Raw genomic sequence first — 20,618 nt, 5'->3', positions numbered from 1 at the left:
CTTTTAGTAGCAATAAAATAGCTCCTTTTAAAGTCAATAGTAAAATGTAGTTCACTTGAGTAAGGTAAGATCAAAGCTTGAATGAATACACAATTTCCTTTTTACTTGTGGTGTTCTTCATAAAACATTCAATTTTTATCCTTTACATATAAGTAGAGCCTCCTGAGAGAGAGCTTTGTTTCAACCTCAGGAGTATGCTACACTATCTCTGGTTGCAAAACCACTTTAATCTGGAGGTGACAAACAGCAGAGATTAATGGCTTCAGTTCGGGCACATGCAGCCAAGTACCACATTGATTCTTTAACAAAGGCAGAATGGACATGCTTGTCTGGGATTTAAGAAAGAAAATATTGACTTGGTTCATGAGCTTAAAATACTCTTATATAGCTTAAAATATTTTTAATATCACCACAGAGATGCAAATATTCTGTACACTGCAGTGCCATATGAGCAAACCCACTTAAGTGTATGTTTAAACATAATGAAATTTCATGAACTTCAATAGCAAAAGACACTAAACTAAAGGTATAGATAAACTGAGGGGTTAAGCAGGTGTTTAAACATTGGAGTAGCTCTTACATCGTCTTTTCTACAAGGAGGCAATTAAGACACAGAGAGGCCGAGTGACTTCCCAACATTTCCTAAGTCTGGGGAGGAGAAAGAAGCTGAACCGAATTTTCTTGTGCTTTAGATGCTTAGGTTAGACTCAAGAGTGACCTACAAAGTCACCCTTAAAATACAGATGGCGTCAGCATTGCTATTTGTCAATGCAAATCCTGGTGGGGTGGAAAAAAACCCAGTCTTTGCACCACTAGGGGCTTTTACTAGACATGATGTTTTTAGAAAGATATTTTAGATAAGATACTTTAGGCTAGTTTTATCAACAAAAGTGAGTGAAACTTTTGACACAAAAATAATTTATAAAAGTTTTAGGCAACACTTTGATACATCTGTGGATATTTTTCCTTGTCTTTGTGTTGTTTTTAGAGACTATTTGACCCTTTTCTGTAAAAGATGAGAGATGGGCTAGGATTCAAAGGAGGGTTGCAGAAATGATGTTGATATATTTTAATTGCTAGCCAGCATGCTGTCCTTTCTAATGAAACCTTTTCTTAAGTCAATTAAAATAAAAGGCTTAGAACACAGGAGGGTGCAAAGAGGTGATAAAAACTGATGTACGGTCATATTAGCTGGAGAGATGTGATGTTCTTTTTCAAAGGCACAAGTGAATGCAATGGTGATGAGCTGAAAAAACCTCTTCTCATCTTTCTGTTACGCTAGGAGCATAGGAAGATTTTTCCTTGGTGGTTGATAGGAGTGTTGTAAAAAGTGTGGTCTAAGCCTTTCTGAAGATTAACTCACGACATGTGAGACCACAACCAAGGAAAGCTAAGCACCATTCAGACCTCTGTGACAGTGTGACATACTCAGCACTTTAAAAAAACCAGGCCATTTAAATATAGCTGGGAGGCTAAGGAAGGAAAGTTTTAAAAATCTTAGCCAAAAACCTTAAAATATCAAAGAGAAAGAAGTCTAAATGTTACAAGTGTGAAGTTAGACATATGCTGTGATGGTTTTGGGGTTGGTGTCAATAATGCAAGTTGACTGGAATTAAGTAGAACTCTATCAATACTGGGAAGGCAGGTGGATGGACCCAATTTAATCAGTTTCTTCCCTCTCCAGTCTTAACTGGATATCTTTGAAATTAGTGGGTTTGTTGGAAAATGGCTGTGGACTAAAAATCAAATTTATGCTGGACTTGTGAGGTCCTATCCTTCCTATACTGCCTGCAGATTGCAGTAGAAGTAATGAGAAAAAAAGCCAAATGCAGAAGATACTAAAGTTCTTTGTTAGCTAAATCACCCACAGTAAGAAATCAAAGCTAAAAAAACAACCAAAACCCCCCAAAATCCAGCTGTCCATCTGATGACAGAGCTGTTCAGTCCAAGAATCCCTTAAGCCACTGTCTGCTTTATAAGACTTGAAGGGCAAAAAAGCTTCTGCATTTAGTGTCATGACTGCAGTGATAGAAAATTCCTACAGTGGATTTAGTTCATCCCCATCAGTTCCTCCACTGATACTTGTGGGGGTTTTTATAGCGTGTGGCTTTGAGGCACTGCATTTTGAGGCTCAATTTCCCTCCTTCCTGCAAATAGAAAAATAATCCTGCTGCCTTGGGGAGAAGGAGTTGGCTCAGAGAAGAATTATATTAGCATGACTTATATTATTAAAAAAAAAAAAAAAAAAGGAACTTGCCTGAGAGAGAACAATGAACCTTTATTTATTGTCTCGTGGAGACAGAATTTTGTGATGGCATGGAAGGTCACCATATGACTTATATGCTACTTAAGTCTCACTTGAAGGCCCACTGTTTTGTCTCTTTTGCTTGGTGATTACTCAGAATGAGAATTTCTTGCCTGTCCTGGACCTGAAGCAGTTAAAAGCCAGACAGAGCTACCCACGCCTTTCTGATATATGATCATGTGTGCACACTCAGGCAGTTTGTGTAGTAGTAATGAAGGAAACATAGGCTAAAACTATGCTTGCTGCCTGACATTCTTACAGTAGCTAAACCTGTATTTTAATGATAGTCCAGCAAAAGAAAAGAAAAAAAATTAGTTCAGTTTCCCAGTATCTCCCTCCACATACATCTCCTTCATGTCACCATCCTAGTTGTGTGAGCAACTTTCATGCAGCCCTGGTTTCAGGACCAATGTTGTCTTTTGTCTGCTGAAGAGCTGCCAAGCAAACTTTCAGATTTATGTTGATCTCTTATGAACTTGTAGTAGACTGCTGGCAAGCAAGTCTCTAGTTGAATGAAAGTTAGTGATTTCTTAAAAAGAACCTGTTGAGTACAGGAAAATAAAAGCAAATTGAAGGAGAATGTGATCTCTGTGCTTAATATTCCACAAGCTGGCTAACCAGTTCTGAATTTGCTTACTTTCAATATTGCAGAAATGTATATAATCTGCAATCTGGTTAAGAACTCTAGCTTCTACAAGATGCTAATAAATTAGTCAAGCTTACTGCAAAATGTACATTACTCTTCGGAGTTTATAAAGTAGTTTAATTGTGTGCTAAACTGAAAATAGAAAATAAACAGCAAGTTTAAATAGTGTCATCTTAATATATCGTTATCACGTGCTCTAGTTTAGCATTTAAAGATAAATGTCTTTGGAAAAGGAGATGAAATGGGATAAATGTAACATCATGAGTAAAGTGTATATGAATTTCATAGACCATTAATCTTTAATCTTTAAAGTTTGCTATTCAAGGCTATAAATACATTAATTCATCTATCAGCTCTTCTCTCCTATCTTGATTATGCAGGTCACAGAGGTTGCTATAGTAACCTTGCATTACCAATGTAAAGACAGTGAAGGATCTGGCTATCTAGATAAATAAAATAATTGAGAAGTGCTTGCAACCAGCACTCTGATTAATGTAATGCCTAGTTCTATTGAAAGAGCGCTTAGTTCCACATGGATTAGGCCCTTGACTTGTGGATTATGAGAAAGGCTGGCACTTGAAGCCAGTTTTGTGTGGAACAAGTTAGCAGTTACAGAGGTGCTATTCACTGGGAAAGCCCATGGATTATGCCATATATGATGTTCATTTGTTGCAGTCTGCAATCACACTGTCAAAAGACAGTCTAGTATGGATCCCATGTGTGAACCTGCTTTCAGGGATGCAGATATTGTTTGGGTATTTTGAAAACCAAGAAAACGTGGTTTCTGTAAAGCTGAGGTAAGTCCATGTTCTTGAATATGCTTGTTGAACCACACGACCCAGTGCTAGTGGGGACTGGGCACTTCATCTTATGGAAGAAAAGACCAGATTACACAGCAGTTGGGTAACAGGCATCATTAAATGCTAGTGCCAGTCTGTCATGTGGACCTGTGCTGATGATAAAGGAATGAGAAGTTATAAGTGGGAAGAAGCAGCAAATTTCTGAATCGGATTTGCCCATGAGTTGAATATTTCTGACAGTTGTGCCAGGGGCCTGAGCCCCAGCTGGAGCTTTGTAGTATTTTGGTAAGCAGAGGACCCATGTGAATTCTCAGGGGGAAAAATCCTAACTTGTGTGGTTTTTTCTATAGTGAGGAAGCTTATTGTGGGAGTTGCTTTCTTTTATCAAGCCTCTGAGTTCTTCGAAACTTGTAGGAAGTTTGAGGCTCTTCCCCTAAGTTGGTTTTAGTTCAATATGGCCACTGGGTTCAAAAGGAATGCAGGAATGCAGGTACAGAGAGGCACAGTAGTGATGAATGCTCCGTTTCCATTGGAAACCAAGCCTAAAAATACCCCTGTAGCCACAGCTCAGCTGTGCTACCAATTGAAGTTGCTGGCTAAGCCTGTGAAATAACACTCAAGCCTAAACCAGTGAAATAAAAGAGAGAGCTAAAGCTGTAGTCTCTCATGGGCCTTCGTTCAGCCTTCAGTCCTACAAAGGAAACCTCTCATTGCTTCAGAAGGGTACCAGCCCTCTTCCTTTTTGTCTGACCCTGAAAAGCCAGATCAGTTTTGTGACTTGCTTTGTTGAGACTGTCAGCCCGCTCCCTGCGAGAGGCTGCTGCTGTCCTGGCAGCTTTCTGCAGGGGGGAAAAGGGAAAGAAAGATTCTGCATCAGCAATTCCATTCGTATTGCTTTCCTTCCCTCCTTCCCAGCACAAAGGTGGTTTTGTTTGTGCTCAAGAACCAGCTAAAAAGTTTGGCTGTGAAATGAGCTCTCCTCTGGAGAAAAGGGAAGGGGTAGAAGATGTAGCATACAACTGCCAGACACAAATTTCTACCCGCTCTCTCCTCCAGGTCACGGGCTAGAGTTGGCTTTTGCATTACCTCGTTGTTGTGTTGTTTCACACAGCTGCAGAGCAGCTAACGAGACAGCATTTGCTGGGTTTGAATCTTTGACAGAAGTAATTTAGCAAATTGGAATATTCTATTCTAATTTTGTGATGTAATTAGATAGGAGATAAATGAAAGGAAAGGTGCTTCCTCCTCATTGGTGGGACACAGGATATGGTTGGGGATTTGTAATGTGCTCGCACTGATATTTGTTTCAGTTCAGAATCTTTGGTGCTGTCAGAAAGGTGGGAGAGAGGTAGAGCAGTTAACCCTTGCAGCTAACATCCACCTAGGCATCTCAAGATGGTCATTACTTGAGCAGACTGAATAATATTACACTCACTGAAATAAAATTCTCCCAAGAGTTTCCACTGGTGTGTAGTGTCTGCTGATAAAATAGGCTCTGCCCCTGAAAAGCTCTTATTCATATTGCTTGTTCTTTGTGTAACCAAGGATTTGCAGGATCAGAGAAGTATCCACATTATTCTTCTTCCTGTCAGAGATGAGGTAGATATATTGTATATAGGGGAGTCTCTTGTGTGTATTAGTCTTTTGAAAAGATAGCCACAGGCAAAGCACTGCTGAGCACATTTCAAGGTATAGACTGCAGTGATAAGAGGATAAGGCATGGCCCATATACCCAGGGCAATTGGGCACCAAAATCAGAGGGATAACTGAATGCCCAACTCTGTGCTTAAATCCCTTGGGCAGTGATGGAGAAAGTTTGGAGGAATGTGTGTATTTTCTTTTGCTTCTGCAAAAGACAGTGTTTTATATATTTTGAAGCAAAGAAAGAAAATGTAATGGCTCCAGAAGAAATGTTAATGAAGTGAGTGTACCTGGAAGTTGTCTGGTGTCGTTCTTTATGAGTTTGGTGCCCTTTCTCAGGCTCGAGGCTGTGGAATTTGCAGGATAGTCAGTCGCATAATCCTCAGCAGCTTTGTATGTTCAAGCAAAAGTATGGGATGCAGAATGTCTGGGTAATTAGCCGTGACAATCTCCTTCCAGCTTTTTTGGCTAAAAATGACTTGGAGAACTGACCTTTGTCTTTGGTGTTTGGTACTGCATGTTAAATGCTGGCTTGGGGTTTGAATGGGGAGAAAGCACAGCCATTCTCTTCCTCATAGCTGCCTGCACACAGATGTGAGCCATAGAAGAAGCTGCGGTCTGTGGAGCTGCTCTCCATCAGAGGAGCATGCCAGTTGAACTGGCTCATCCCAGTGCTGTTGATGACTCTTCTGAAGACATCACATGAAAATCTACTTATAATGGAGTGAGGAAGGGTGGAAAGAAATAAGGGTGAATGAACCATTTTATTTAAAAATTAGTTCATGCTTTCAGTGAAGATCTATTTTTCCCTGTGAGCTTGCCACATCCCTTAATTCATATCACTTAGAATAAAATGACTTCTGGGTGTAAGGAAGATTTGAATTGTCTTTTCAGTATCGCTAAATAATGATTACCTGGGGAGATACATAATGTAAATTGGAAATGAATGAGATATAGCTGGTAATACGTTAGATGCATTATCTCCAACCTGAGGCCTTCAGTCAAAAGAGAAGGTCATCTGTTATCTTTAAATAGTACTGCAGCAGGTATTGAATTTTCTCTTCATAAACAGCGCAACACTTTTCTGAGGAGACATGTGCCATGACTTCTTAGACTTCCTAAATTATATTATTTTGTGATATCAGTTATGATATACAGGAAGCAGGGGATCTCCACTGAATGACTGATCTTCACCAGTTTTCTGGAAATGTGTAATTTTTCCCTTTACTTTCTTTTCTGAACAATCTCCCTTTATACAATTACTGTGTGAACAATTCAGACCATGAAAACTTTAAGCCTCAGTTCCAATAATCTATGTTCCTTTGTTGGAATTGAATTTTTTCATTTCTCCCAGATACATCATTACAACTTACATTATGCTGAGTCAGACAGCAGTGTAGAAGAGATGCTAATTACTCTCGTGAAGTATCCCTCGTGCTTCGCTGAATGACAGAGGGCGTGTTTCTTAAACTGCAGACCGCATTTTTCACATTTAGAAAATAGGGCTGGAGTTATTGATGGTAATAGTGTATAATGTAGTGAATCCTAGTTAGCTGGGGCAAGATTATACTGGACAAATGTGCTGGAGGGAGAGGAGTGTGGCCTGCCTCAAATTCCTCTTCAAATATTCCCAATTAGAACAAGCAGACTGGAGGCAGATGGAGACTTGTCTCTTCTCTCCTGTTTGCTGACATGAAGTGGGACTGGTTGTAGTTGGTCTCCTTATAAACCTCTGGGTTTGTCTTCCCATGGAGCAAGAGGGAATCTGTGGAGCTTTGTGTCTCCTGGGGCTAGAACAGTTCTGCACTGCTGAAGACTGGGGTTAGTGTCATGAACCATCCACCAATGAAGTGCATAAGTAACAGTGGAATTGCTATTTAATTTAACTCTGTTTTTCCAGTTGTTAATTATACTCCTATGGTTTTTCATGTTTAAGCTGTATCATTATGTCTAACAAAATGTTTGTTGTTACCTGCTGTGATTTTGAATAATTCATGGTATTAGTATGCAATTTGGAACCATCATACATTCTCCCTGGAGAAAACCAAAGGTTGCTTCACTGGTTTTGTGTCTTTGAGAGTAAATGGAAGGCAGGTTCTGGGTCCTACAGTCCTTTATCAGAAAGTTAATTTTGAATCAGCCAAGCAAATTAAAGAAGGCATAAGAAGGATATAGTACTCACAATATGTTTGCAATATTTTTATGAAATGGCTTGCTAAGATAATAGTAACCTGAGTAAATCAGCCCAGGACCTTCATAAACAAGTGTCTTGTACTTTCAGTTAATTGTTTCCACAGAGGTAGTCAATGATAACATTGTATTTATCCTATGGCAGTGTTACTGCAGCTCTCAGTTTCATTTGATTTCATTTCATTTTCTTAATGGATGGATTAACCCAATCTAAAAATAAAAATCTATTTTTTCAATTATGACAGGGATTTTCTTACAGGAATTTTGTGAGTTGCCCTGGAAACAAGAAAACACTGAAGTAAGGTCAGAAAAATGGTGTCATGCCAACAATTGTTTCTAGTTTTCTGGTCCCAGCTTAATACTAGATAAATTATACGGCTAAGGAGTCCAACTGTTAGCTGATACTGGCAGGCAACTTCTGAACAAAGGTAGGTGTGGTATGTTTATTTTGATTAGAAGAAAGTCAATGGGAATAATCCACAGTGAAAAGTCATCATGTCAGAAAAACATTTCTAAAAAATGTTTTTCTCCCCAGCCTGGCACATGCTCTGGAGTCGCTTCACTCTGCCACGGTCTGTGCTTCATCGCAGTCTCAGGATTGCGTTGACTCCATCTTTACAGAGTCTGTATCAGCCAAGATCTTTAAGAGTGCAAGGCTGAAATCTTCTTTCTGGCTGTCTTCACAGGCAGTTATGGAATATTTTCTCATTTTTCCAAGTGATGAAAATGCTGGTCCTCTGAACAAGAAGCAGGCCAGTTTAATGTTAAAACAAAGGTCATTCTTAAAGGTTAACTGCCTTATAAATATCCAGATTGTTCCCTCCACTCACTATAAGTTTGCAGTCTGCTTAATATATGCACAGTCAGGGAAAAGCTGTAAATATAAAGCTAAAAGCAGACTCTTGGAACTATTGCTCTTGCTTTTCTTCGGCTTATGCAACTGTTTGCAGTAGCTTATTGCCAACAGAACTGTTGTGTCCTAGTACTTCGGGCTTAATCTTATGAGTCTCCTGAATACGCTGTTCTCATTCCAACACTCGAACAGATCTGCGTGAGGAGGGTTTGCAAGACCAAGTTGTTAACTGAAAGCCACAAATACATCACCACCTGCTTAAGCCATCAGTCTAGAACTGAGCTAGCTCATGAAGTTATGCCAGCTGAAGTCCTGGCTAAAAATCCCTAGTAACCAAACATTTTGGCCATAAGAAGCCAGCCCCTCCAATCTTACCCAGACAGATCATTCCACCTGCTTCTCCCCTTGCAAATGATTGAAGTTCCCTCTTCCAGAGGTTATCCAGTGAGTCTTGCTGATCTTTCAGCTGCAGCTGCAGTCCACTGATAGCTGTTCTTTTCTCACCCACATATTCAAAGCAGAGCCTAAAAATGCAGAGGTTATCTGCATCCATAGCCGCCTCTCTGCAGACAGACCCAGAAGATCTCTGACAGTAAATAGCATCCTTGCTCCACAGGCGTATAAGTCCGTTGAAGGTGATGAGGTGATCCAGGAAATTGCTGCCCTCATAAATTCCTGGGACTGTGTGCTCGAGGCATAGTGTCATCTCTGATACCTGTCTGCCACTAGTGATCTCCAAGAACTTCTTATAAAATTATAGTCTATGCATTAACAGGTGTAGGAGGGAAGGATGTATTTTATGTAAATTTAGTCAGGAAGTCTTTGAAACTAATTGCTTGAAGTGAGTGGGGAAAGCTGATAGAGTGTGATAGACATACAGAATTTTTTTCCTGCTTTCAGAATAGACAGTTTTGATTAACTGGGCTTAGTATAGCACTGCATATATTAACTGAGCATAAAATTTCTCAGTGGATGAGCCTGCTCTGTGGATGAACTTAACAGGCCATGCTCTGGATGTTATTACAGATGCAAATTTAGGAAGTTTTAGAGCTATACTTCCGCAGATAAAACCATTGATTTTGTTGAAGTTGTTATCGAATTATTGTCCAGACCTAGTGTCAATATTTTAATTTTTGGTAAAAATGGAATCAAATGCAAAAAAAAAAAAAAAAAAGATGTGAAGCAATACCTACAGAATGGACTGTTTATTCTGAAACGTCTCAGACTCAGGAGTAATGCTAGGGAAATCCTTCTTCACATATGCTACTTAGTGTAGGTACCCCTGAGAGATGTCAAAAGCTTGTCTGTCAATCAGCCTGCTAGTTTACGTGCTAAGTCCTGTTTGGTCTTTCTGGTTTGTGCTTGTTGGTCATGCTGACTTGTCTGCTAGAACAGCCTCTGATCTTTCTTTGGTGCTGTTCTGGACGAGGTCTACCATTCTGCAAGCATGGACTGCATGCCTTGTTCCTAGTGCATCACCTTGTATTTAACCATATTAGAATATTTATAGAAAATCAGTGATTTCATTTCCACACTAGCTGGAGGCTGAAGTTACAAGTTAGAGTTACCTTCTTTATCTAGAACTGGGATTTTGCATAGAAGTCTACATGTATTTGATACCGGAATTAAACGCATCAGGTGCCTACTGTAGTAGGTCAAATCTGTTGTTCTCAAGTATCAGTGCGTGTGATGCATCTCTGCACACTTCATTTCAGCGTGAGAGCTGGGCACCTGCTGTTGACTTTTGTCCTCTTCCCTTCACCATACCTTGACCTAGTTTTAATGGACAGAAGATTTTTATGACATGCAAGTCTGGATAGACTCTCCTCCACGCTGTGTCCTGTGGACATATATGAAGTCCCTGACCATTGCCATGACCATTTCACAGGGGTGACTGGTGGATGTGTGACAAAATGGAAAAGGTCAAACGAAAAGGCAGAGCAAGAAGCAGCAGTAAGGAAATGTGATGGAGTGAACTCACAAGTTAACAACTAAACTTAAAACAGTATATTAAAATAAAACTAACATTAATTAACTCAAAATCTTTTCTTTCCAGAACAAAACTGCACTTGAATGGATGGGCACTAGTGAATTAAAAAAAAACAACAACAAAACAACAAAAAAAGCCCCTCATGAAAATGATCCAGTGCGTCTCATTGTAAGGACCAGGCTAAGAACATGTAACAATTACAGGTCTTTGGAAAATTGAAGACTGAGATTTCAGTGGTTCTCCTTTAATAGGAAAAAGATGGATATGAGTCTTTGATGAACAGCGCACAAGGTTATGTAGCAGTCACAGCATATTCTGTCTTACTTATTTGGGACAGAGAGCCAGATGCATCATTGTTACATAAGCCTGCTGACCTGCATATAGAGCTTTGTGGTAATAGAGTTTCAGAAAAATAAATCCTGTTCAACTTAGCCAACATGAAGATACAAAACTAGTGTCTTTTAAGTTCTGTTGCTTTCTACTTGCTTTCTCTGGAGTTCTATGGCTATGCAGGTATGTTTAAAGGGGAAAACGTCACAAAACATGTTATTCCCTAAAGGGCTTGGTTTTGAAAATAAAATTGGGAGGGTATGAATACCTGGGATAAAGAGGAAGGGTGAGGAGGCAATGAGTGTGATAAAAGCTCAGTCTGCTGAGTAATGGTACAATCTGTATGTTTAGGGAATGGGACTGCAAGATGCGTTGTACACCATCTGTAACAGCCCGTTATTTAAGTGGTGTAACATGGAAAAAGATCATGCCATTTTGCAGAGGATTTTGATAATTTGTTTAATTTGATTTTATTCTGATTTGAAGTGAGAAGGAGTATTTTTTCAATTGTTAATTAATAGAATAGAATATTTTCAGTTGGAAGGGACCTACAACGATCATCTAGTCCAAAGTTAATGACACCTAGAACTGGAGGCATCAGAAGCTCTGGGGTCCCCAGCTCGAGGGATTCTGCTGGGATCCTCTGGCTGCCTGGAATGCCAAGGAGTTGCACATTTCCAGAGCTTCCAGACTTTTGCTTCTTTTCTTTCTGCCTGGTGGGCTAACAGAGAGCTGGCAGCCTTGGAGTTTATGAGCAGGGATACTCTGCTCTGAGTTTCTTGGCATCCTGCCTAATGAGATCTGTAGAGAAGCCAGCAGCTGAGGAGCTCTGCAATCTCTGAGACAATCCTGGAGCAATAACTTCTTTCAAACTCCCACTCTCTGTCAACCTGCCAGGAGCACTGTTGAAGAACAGGGAAGGGGACCTGGCAGGAAATCAGGCGTGATTCCTGCAGCCTCATCAAAATCAGATGTTCCATTCAAAATGTTTCTGACCACTTTTAGTAACCCCATGCAGAAACCCTAACATGTCAGCACCTGATCCCGCAGGTCCTGCATCCCCTTGCTTTAGGTATAATGGGAGCAAAGCTCAAAGAGGCAGAAGGGAGGATGAAGAGATATTTACACCGTCCTAGTATCTCTGTAGTTGGGATGCCGGTCAGCTGCAGCTCTTCACATAGCACTAGACTGCCTGCAGTCAGGTGGCCTACAAGTCCCTACTGGTACTGGAGGACACGGTTATTCTAGGAAGACTCTTGACTGGTGTAGCGGCTAATATGATTGTACTGGAAAGGCAGATGAAATACTTGTTGGCACCTGCGCTTTTTCCCATGCTTGCTTTACGATTGACCTCGAGGTCTGTGTCTGAGTAGAGATATTGGTCCAAACAATGGGGACAGGAGAATTGTCCGGGCACACTTGTCCCAAGCATGTACTTAAAATTCAATACAGATATTTCCAATGTAAGTAATAGCAGCCTAAAGGTTATTGTAATTTATACTTATAATCTACAGCTACAGAGTGATGGTTCAGCAGCTGGGTGGCCCTGGAAGGTGAGCATGCTCTTGCTTTTTCTAGCCATAGAGCAGGAGGATGATAATACAACAGGCCTTGTGGCTTACTGTGATGACTGTGGCCCCTGCAGGGTGAATTAGGACTAATGATGCAATGCAAAATTGCCCAAATGACAGAGAGAATCTGGGCCACTGTGTTCATCTTGTCTGATTTCCAAATTTTTCAGTGCTCAGGGGGACAGGATTATAACAAAGTTTGACTTCCTGCTATGTAGGTCATATGCTGCATGCTGAATCCTCCACCACAGGGGTAAAGCTGGACCTTTGCCTGTGTAAATATTGATGGGAATAGCAAATGTTTTTCTTTTATTAATAATTTTCAACTCGTTAGATTTAGGATAAAACCATTTAGACTTTTACTGTTGGTGGTGCATTAAATAACAATATAAAAATGTGTTGCAGTTATTAAACTCTGCAGTCTTCAGATTGCTGCCTCTGAGCAAAATCTGCTGTTGCTCTGGAGGCTTTCAGGGTGACGAGTGGGCTGCCTGGCTCTGCCGTGGGGTGTTCAAAGGTACCATCGCCTTAGTGCTCCTGCAACCACAGCTGAGCATCCGCTGTCTCTGGCAGACAAGGCTGTGAAGGCTGACGCACAAATCTGCTGTAGGTTGATCTGGGAACAGAGTGAGGAAGTAACCACAGAGAGTCTACAATTTGCTCACAGGCTTGTAATGACACTGATTTGATTACCATTGTTAAAAAAAAACAAAACAAAAAAATCCAACCTACTCTAGCAGTTATTCTGGCTTGTAACAGGCCTTTCTAAAGATCAGGCAAGGAAAACAAAGCAAAACAGAAAAAAGCTCAAATATTTATGTGCTTGTGTCTTCCTAAGCTTTTGCTGTGGGGTGCAGAGCATCTAGCAATCCTCGTCCTCAGATGCTACTTAATCTGTTCTGGATGCACATACATTGTTTTTCCCTGTGTGGTTGGAGAGGTAGTGGGATACAAAAATGCTTTGCTGAAATGTGAATTCACTTGCCCATTTTTCTTAGGCTGACAGCAGCAAGGCAAACCTGCTCATCAGTTACTTGTCTGACTGTGCATTTTAGAGGAAGATATTTCTTTGTTACTGCTGCAGCTCTGTTGCAGCAATTAAAAAAAACGTGTCTAAGGAGGAGGCAATAACTCTGAAAGTGTCTTTGGTGACTAAACATTATACTCTAAATATGCAGTGTTGCTGCTGATTTTCCCAGTCTCCTGTGAGTCATAAAACCTTGTCTCTGTTGAGTGAGCCATTCTTAATGACCTTGACTTTAAAAAAAAAATGACTGTGACTCCCCCTAAGTCAAATAATTTAAATGAATGGTTTTCTGTAGGACATTTGTAGTGCTTTTCAGATCATTAAAATTCCTGACAGACAATGGGCAGGTCTGCATTTGCAGGCATCGCTGCTGTCCCCAGGACAAAGCCCCTCTGGCCCAAAGGTTGCTGTGCCTTGGATGAATGCAACCCTTAGTCTTCTGGGCCAGCCTTTACCCATGCAAATGTGAATAGGACTGCCTGGGAAGATCATCTGGTAAAGAGATAGCATGCTCCAGAGACTGAAGGGCTCAAATGGCCTCTAATTCCAAGGACCTTGTGTTGTCCTGCTCACAGTTTGTGCTTTTCAATCCCAACAGGTCTTTCATGGTTTTATTTACCTCCTTGGCTTCCCCAGCATCCCCCACAGACCAGGGTGCTGCTCTGAGGCACAGGCTTTCCCCTTGTAGTGTGTTGATCCAGTTTGCAATGCTTTGCTGCAAGGAGGTTGAATCCAACTCAGCGAATTAAGCATGTTTTCACAAGAGTCATGGCTGTTACCTATTGCAAATATATCTGTTCCAGTGGCGTTCTGCCACTGGTCTGTGAAACTGGTATTACACATTACCAGCAGAACTTTATCAGTAAGATTTCGATATTAAGAATGCCTCTCTGAGAAACTGTAAGGGAAAGGAGTGGCACAGCAGCCCAAAAGATTTGGAAATAATGAAGTTGAATGTGCTTCTATTGCATATTTTAGGGGGGTGGGGGGCTGGAGGGGACTGCGGGACTATTGTGGGTCAATGTGGCTGTTGCCAGAAGAAACACTGTATGTCCCAGTTGTAACCAGATGTATTGTAGTGCTAAAGCACACAGTGAAGTACATTAGATGTGAAGTATTTGTTGTGGTTGTTGCTACTGTCTGTTACTCTTGGTAATTAATTGATAATGCTCACTTCTTTAACTAACCTCAGCAAAATACGCACATGATAGGGATTGTCTCCATTTTTGAGTTGACAAGATAATCCTTCTGGGATTTGCTTTTTCATTGTGCTGAGTTGCATTATTGTTTTGAGATGCTTCTCAAAAACAATATGCTTGCTAAGGTACCACTCTGCCGGTGTATTTGGACATGTCGTGCTGTTATTGTCTCTATAGTGTGAGGTTAACTCATTTGTATTAGCCTTTAAATCCATTATAACTGTCTTAATGGGAGAGATGTAAATAACGCTAAATTCATGTCCTCAATTTACCTTAGCACAAAAAAGAGCCTATATTTAATAAATGCTGTTAGATTTTCAAGGCTAGTAAAAGCTCTGGGATATATTAATGAGGTGGTGCCTGTACAGGAAAACTGAATTAGTAAAATAAAGGGGGTCCTGTGGAAGATGCTTTGAATACAAGGGTGTTTTACTTGTTTCTTATTTTAAATTGGAATAGGGCCACTGTTTAATTAGGACTAGCACTGGGTGAACTCTATCATAAAAAAAAAAAAAAAAAAAAAGATTCCAGCTGGTTTTTCCTTTTTTTGTGTGTTCTCAACAATCTGTGATCAGACTTTGAGGTTTCCTAGTTTGTCATTTTAAATTGTTGGACTGCTTCACATCAACGTGTTTCACCCTAAGCTTCTTGGCAAGCTGGCTTGCTTTGGATGCATTTTCAAGATTTTGGGTTAGCAATCGATCTCATAAGTGTGTATGTTACTGCTGCCTGCCTGCAAAGTTGTGGAAAATTTGATGAGCAGGAGGTTAGACATCGGGATTCTTCTGGAAGCATTTGCATCTCAAAGATGCAAAGGATTGCACGGATATTATTCTAGGAGATATTTTTTGAAAGCAAGTGTATTATTTCTATATATATTGATAGGCCATTAACAGAAGAAATTAACTTCTGGAATGGTGCTCAGCACAGCAGTGAATTCAACTGTCTGTGCACATTTATAAGATTCACATTTGCAACTCCTGTTCACTGTGGTTACCCAATCCTAATCAAGACCCTTAGATTGTTCTGGATGCTCATGATTATATTAGTTAGACCAAGTAAAATATCTGTAATTTCATTATCAAGTATTAAAGAACAGCACAAGCTTTCATGCCTGGCATTTTCTTTCATTTGTGCTGCTGTAGCTCCAGAATAGTGGTAGAAGCCAGTGATGCTTCAATGATACTAACAAGAGGATAATATGTGACGCTTGATAACGGCAGAGACACAGCAGAGTGATTCTTTCATATTTTACAGCAGAAACTCTTTTCACGTGTTGCATAGCACCTTCTTCAAATATTTGTTCATAATAGAAAAAAAAAAAGTATTTCCTTGCTGGCTATAAAGAAATTTTATTAATTCCTTGAATTTTGCACTTTCTTCACTTTAAATACGAAACAATGGATACATGATCTGCCCACCCCGCATATCAGGCCTGAGGTATAGAGTACCTGCTGTGTACTGGTGACTTCAGACCTTTGATATATAACCTCTGTGTTATATACTGAGGAAATGTTCCCGGTATGCATTGACTGATATTATTCAGAAGCCAGACAAAAGCAGTTGGAACTGCATGATGGTCCACCACCTAAACCCACCTCAGATAACTGGAAGGTTAGCAGACATTATTTTGATATGCTTTTACACTGGTATTACCATATTTCATGTCTTCTTTCAGATGTTCAGAATAAAATAGCACCCACCTTTTTCTGTCTTCATCTTCTCAATGGAAGGAACTATTTAACTTAAAATCTTGTGTGTGCATTCATTACGGTTGGACTTGATGATCTTAAAGGTCTTTTCCAAACTAAATGATTCTTTGATTAATTAAAAAAGAGAATAGGGACTCTCTGAAGATGCCGTGAAGGTTTTAGGAATTTGTATACACGCCTGCAGCTGTTTTTGTTTTGGTTTTTTTTTTTCCTTCCAGCCCTGCTGCTGTTTGTTTTTAAAGTCTCTATATTGGCTTGTTGCTTTCCGACTTCCATGCACACTCTGAAACTTTTTGCAAAGCTTTTACTGCTGTACCGTCTTCAGGGGAGGAGGGTGGCTTCCACCCTGTGCTTTGCAAGGGACAGAGACCTCGGACCCTGCCAGTGGCCACAGAGCTCTGCTCTCCGAGGAGCTAGTTGGAGTGGAGGAGTTAAACAGGACAGCCCTCTTTAGGAGGAGGTGCGGTTGGTCAGCACTAGTTCTGTTCCACCAGTATGAGCTGAGGTGGATGAGCTTGCGCAGACCAAATGATTGTATTCTTTGTATTGTCTGTCTCTGAACAAGCTGAGCTGGCCAGGGGACAGCAATGGCCTTGGCTGGCAGTACTGGTGCTCTCTGAGCTTCCTTAAGTATGTTAGTTTAGATACTTGAGGGAGTAGTCCACTTGTTCTGGGAGGACAGGCCAAGGGATCTAGGCTTGTTCACCCTGGAGAAGAGCCAGCTTTGGAGGGACCTCCCAACAGCCTTCCTGAACCTGTGAAGAAGTAATTGAGATGGCAGATGGAGCTGGGCTCTTCATCCTCTGGAGAGGATGAGACACGACGGTGGACATAAGTTGAAACAAGAGGGGTTCATACTGGATATAGGAAAAGCATTTCCCTCATGAGGACAGCCCAGCAGTGGGACAGGCTGTCCGGGGAGGTTGTGCATTCTCCATCCTGGGAGGTTTTCAAGATTTGACTAAGTAAGCCCTGAGCAAACTGGTCTGACTTTGGAACTGACTCTGCTTTGAGTAGGTTGATCTAAATGACCTTCTGAGGTTCCTTCCTATGATTTATAGTTTCCTGATACTTAGCACGTGATGAACAAGAATAGATGAGGAGAACTGGGAGCAGCTAGAATAAAAAAATGCTGGCAGCTCGCAGAGGTGGTAAAAGATTGGAGAACATCAAGTCAGTGCATGAAAATGGATTGCTGATCTTTGTTATGTTGGAAATTATTCAGTCCTGGCTTAGAGAACAGTGCACAGTCTTACCACCTTTATGTTGCAAGGTTGCCTTTAAGGCTCCAATGTCATGAAGAAATCAGTTTTGTTTAATGACCTTCTGCATTAGCAGTTCTTTGTGTTGCTGGCTGAAATTGATTTTGCTTGTGATGTGAAGGAACGTGAGCCCAGCCTCCGCATCGTTGCTCAAGCATGTGCTTTAGCTCTAACAAAGAATGGGAGGCCAGCAAATTTCTGAGCACCAGAAATGCCCTTGCTGAAACTCTTAGGTCCACTATTGATAAAGACTCAGCTGGTTTTTAATCACTGTGATGCATGGCTGGAAACTGCACCTTTGGGCTTAAGCACTGGAAATGCTTGGTTGATAGTTTTCTTTGGTGAAGTGACATCATGAAGACCTTTTTTATTTTACTCAAGCATTTCACAAAACAGACTTCCTCCCTGACCAGAGTAATTACAAAACAGTTCAGTAGTGGTTTATGTTGCCATAATGCTTAATTAGAAAAGTGGTATGAAGAAAAAGAATAAGAGAAGGGTGAAGGATAAATATGCCAAGGAAATAAGACTGCAAGGAACACAAGGTTTCAAAAAGACTTGGAGTAGAGAATAAAAGGAGAGATAAATAACGTCACATAGGAAGGAGCAAGGACAAAGAGGATGAAAGGAATGTGAAAGAGAAAATGAAGAGTCTGACAAAAACAAGAAAAAATAATAAAAATGGAAGGAAATATTGTGCAAATAATGACTTTTACATTTGTAAATGCTCCCTAGTCTAGCAGTGCATGTTTGGCAAATATTCTTTATCTCTGACTTTGGAAAACTGGAGAACTTGGTTTAAATTTAAACTGGTGGATAACTGTCATGGTTTAACCCCAGCCAGCAACTAAGCACCACGCAGCCGCTCACTTACTTCCCCCCACCCAGTGGGATGGGGGAGAAAATCAGGAAAAGAAGAAAACTCATGGGTTGCGATAAAGACAGTTTAATAGAGTAGAATGGAAGAAACTAATAATGATAATGATAACACTAATAAAATGACAATAGTAATAATAAAAGGATTGGAATGTACAAATGATGCGCAGTGCAATTGCTCACCACCGGCCGATCGACACTCAGCTAGTCCCCAAGCGGTTGTCCCCCCACCCCCACTCCCCCCAGTTCCTATACTAGATGTGACATCACACGGTATGGAATACCCCCTTGGCCAGTTTGGGTCAGCTGTCCTGGCTGTGTCCCCTCCCAATTTCTTGAGTCCCTCCAGCTTTCTCACTGGCTGGGCATGAGAAACTGAAAAATCCTTGACTTTAGACTAAACACTACTTAGCAACAACTGAAAACATCAGTGTCATCAACCTTCTTCTCATACCTAACTCAAAAACATAGCACTGTACCAGCTACTAGGAAGACAATTAACTCTATCCCAGCTGAAACCAGGACAATAACAAAAGATGTGATCACTAAAGTGCAAAAAAAATACATGATCATTGAATAAAATAAGGCTAAGTTTTAGAAGGACCTAGGGACTCATCCTTCTGATCCTTCCCAACTCCTGTGCACAGGGATGGGATCACAGAGAAGACACTTTGTGTATGAGTAGAAGGGGAGAGGCAGGAATGTATTTCAGACCATCCCTGAATATGAGACCAACTGTGCTGTTACCAAGTCATATTTCTCTTGTAACATTAATTACAAAAGGGAAAGTGCTTGATGTCCTGAAAAATCCTTGGAAGCTCTGGATAGCAAAGGCTGTTAAGTGTGTTCTGCTGGGTCTTCTTTTGATTGCACTTAGACTATAAAGACATTAATCGAAAAAGAAGATGCTCCATGGAGACTCCAGTAGTGTTCCCTTTCTTTGCCTGGAGACAACAATGAACTGCAATGGACTTGTTCGTTTGCAGCACAGTCTGGAGCTCTATTAGACCATGGAAAGAGAAGAAATTCCAAAAATGGTTTTGTTTGGATCCACCTACAGCAGAGACAGAGATAATGTAGAACGTCTTAAGAAGGCTGCAGAAAGCTTCTGGCATTGTTTTGAATCAGAAGCAAGTCTGAACATTTGCCACCTTCTGATGGAGATCTGAGCTATGGAGCATGCAAGGGCTCTAAAAGCCTCTCATTGCTAGGACTCCTAGATGTGCTCCTGTCCAACCGGCACTCTCCTGGCTCAGTTACTGACTTTTGCATACCTCACTGGTTTTGTGTCCTACAATAGCCCATCCAGCTGCTTCTCCAAAAAGAATGGCCTCTGCTTTATTGCTCTGCCTCACTCTGCAGCATTTTTTTTCTGTTCTGTTCTTCATACTTGGAAAAACCTTTCCATCCTAAAGTACAAGCCATAAAGGCTCTCTTCTTTCCCAGTTTTTAATTTTTCTCTTTTGGGGGGCATGTTGGTGAATGGGACATGTTTTACTAATGACAGTTAATTACTCTCACCAGTCAATTATTATAATAATAATTACAATATATCATTTTTTAAAATTCTGTGTGTTATTATCATTTCCTATATTCCTGAAGTACTAAGATGTATGTTTCTCCAGTAGGCATCAAGTTTTAGCCAGCGTTAAATATGCAGGCAGTGCATCACTGGTGATATTTAACAGTAATAATGACAGCCTCAGTGGAAATTGCAAAGCCAGATATAGTATTTGCAGGCTTTGAAACTTAATATCTGAGGAAGAATTCAAATAATGAATATTGCTCTGAGAAGAGACATAGAAATAGGAGTTACTTGGAAGGTCGGATTTGTGATGGCTGTCATCCCTGGGATGAACTTTATCCATGAGACTACTTCTGTAGATCCCTGCCAAGGGGATTATGAAATGGTGTTGGGAAGATGGCAGGGAGTGTTTATTCCCATATAAAGAGATGACAAGAACTTGTTTACAAGAAGGAGTAGCAAAAGGGAAAATTATGGGATATGCTCTTCATCTTAAAATCAGTAAATCATGGGAGAATGTCTCAATGTGTTTTGAACAGTTCAGTTTCTACAATGTGTTCACTTAACACTGCCATTATGTTATCTTTGTGCGGAAGCACCTAGGCACACTGCTTCCCAAATGTTTTATTTTGACCTTGAATGAATAACAAATGATTCCTTAAATTGTGAAAATCCGGATACTTATCTTACG

The 20,618-nt window shown here is 40.5% G+C and overlaps 1 protein-coding gene across 2 annotated transcripts in view; it reads left to right on the top strand.

Annotated features, from left to right (window-relative positions):
• C1H4orf50 (chromosome 1 C4orf50 homolog) overlaps positions 1 to 20,618 on the top strand; it is an 85,324-nt gene that overhangs the window by 60,253 nt on the left and 4,453 nt on the right. The window lies entirely within an intron of this gene.

This window comes from Haliaeetus albicilla, chromosome 1, assembly GCF_947461875.1.
Source record: "Haliaeetus albicilla chromosome 1, bHalAlb1.1, whole genome shotgun sequence".
Lineage (NCBI taxonomy): Eukaryota > Metazoa > Chordata > Aves > Accipitriformes > Accipitridae > Haliaeetus > Haliaeetus albicilla.
Note: the sequence above shows the minus strand (reverse complement) of the source record. Positions and strands in the feature narration are given on the sequence as shown.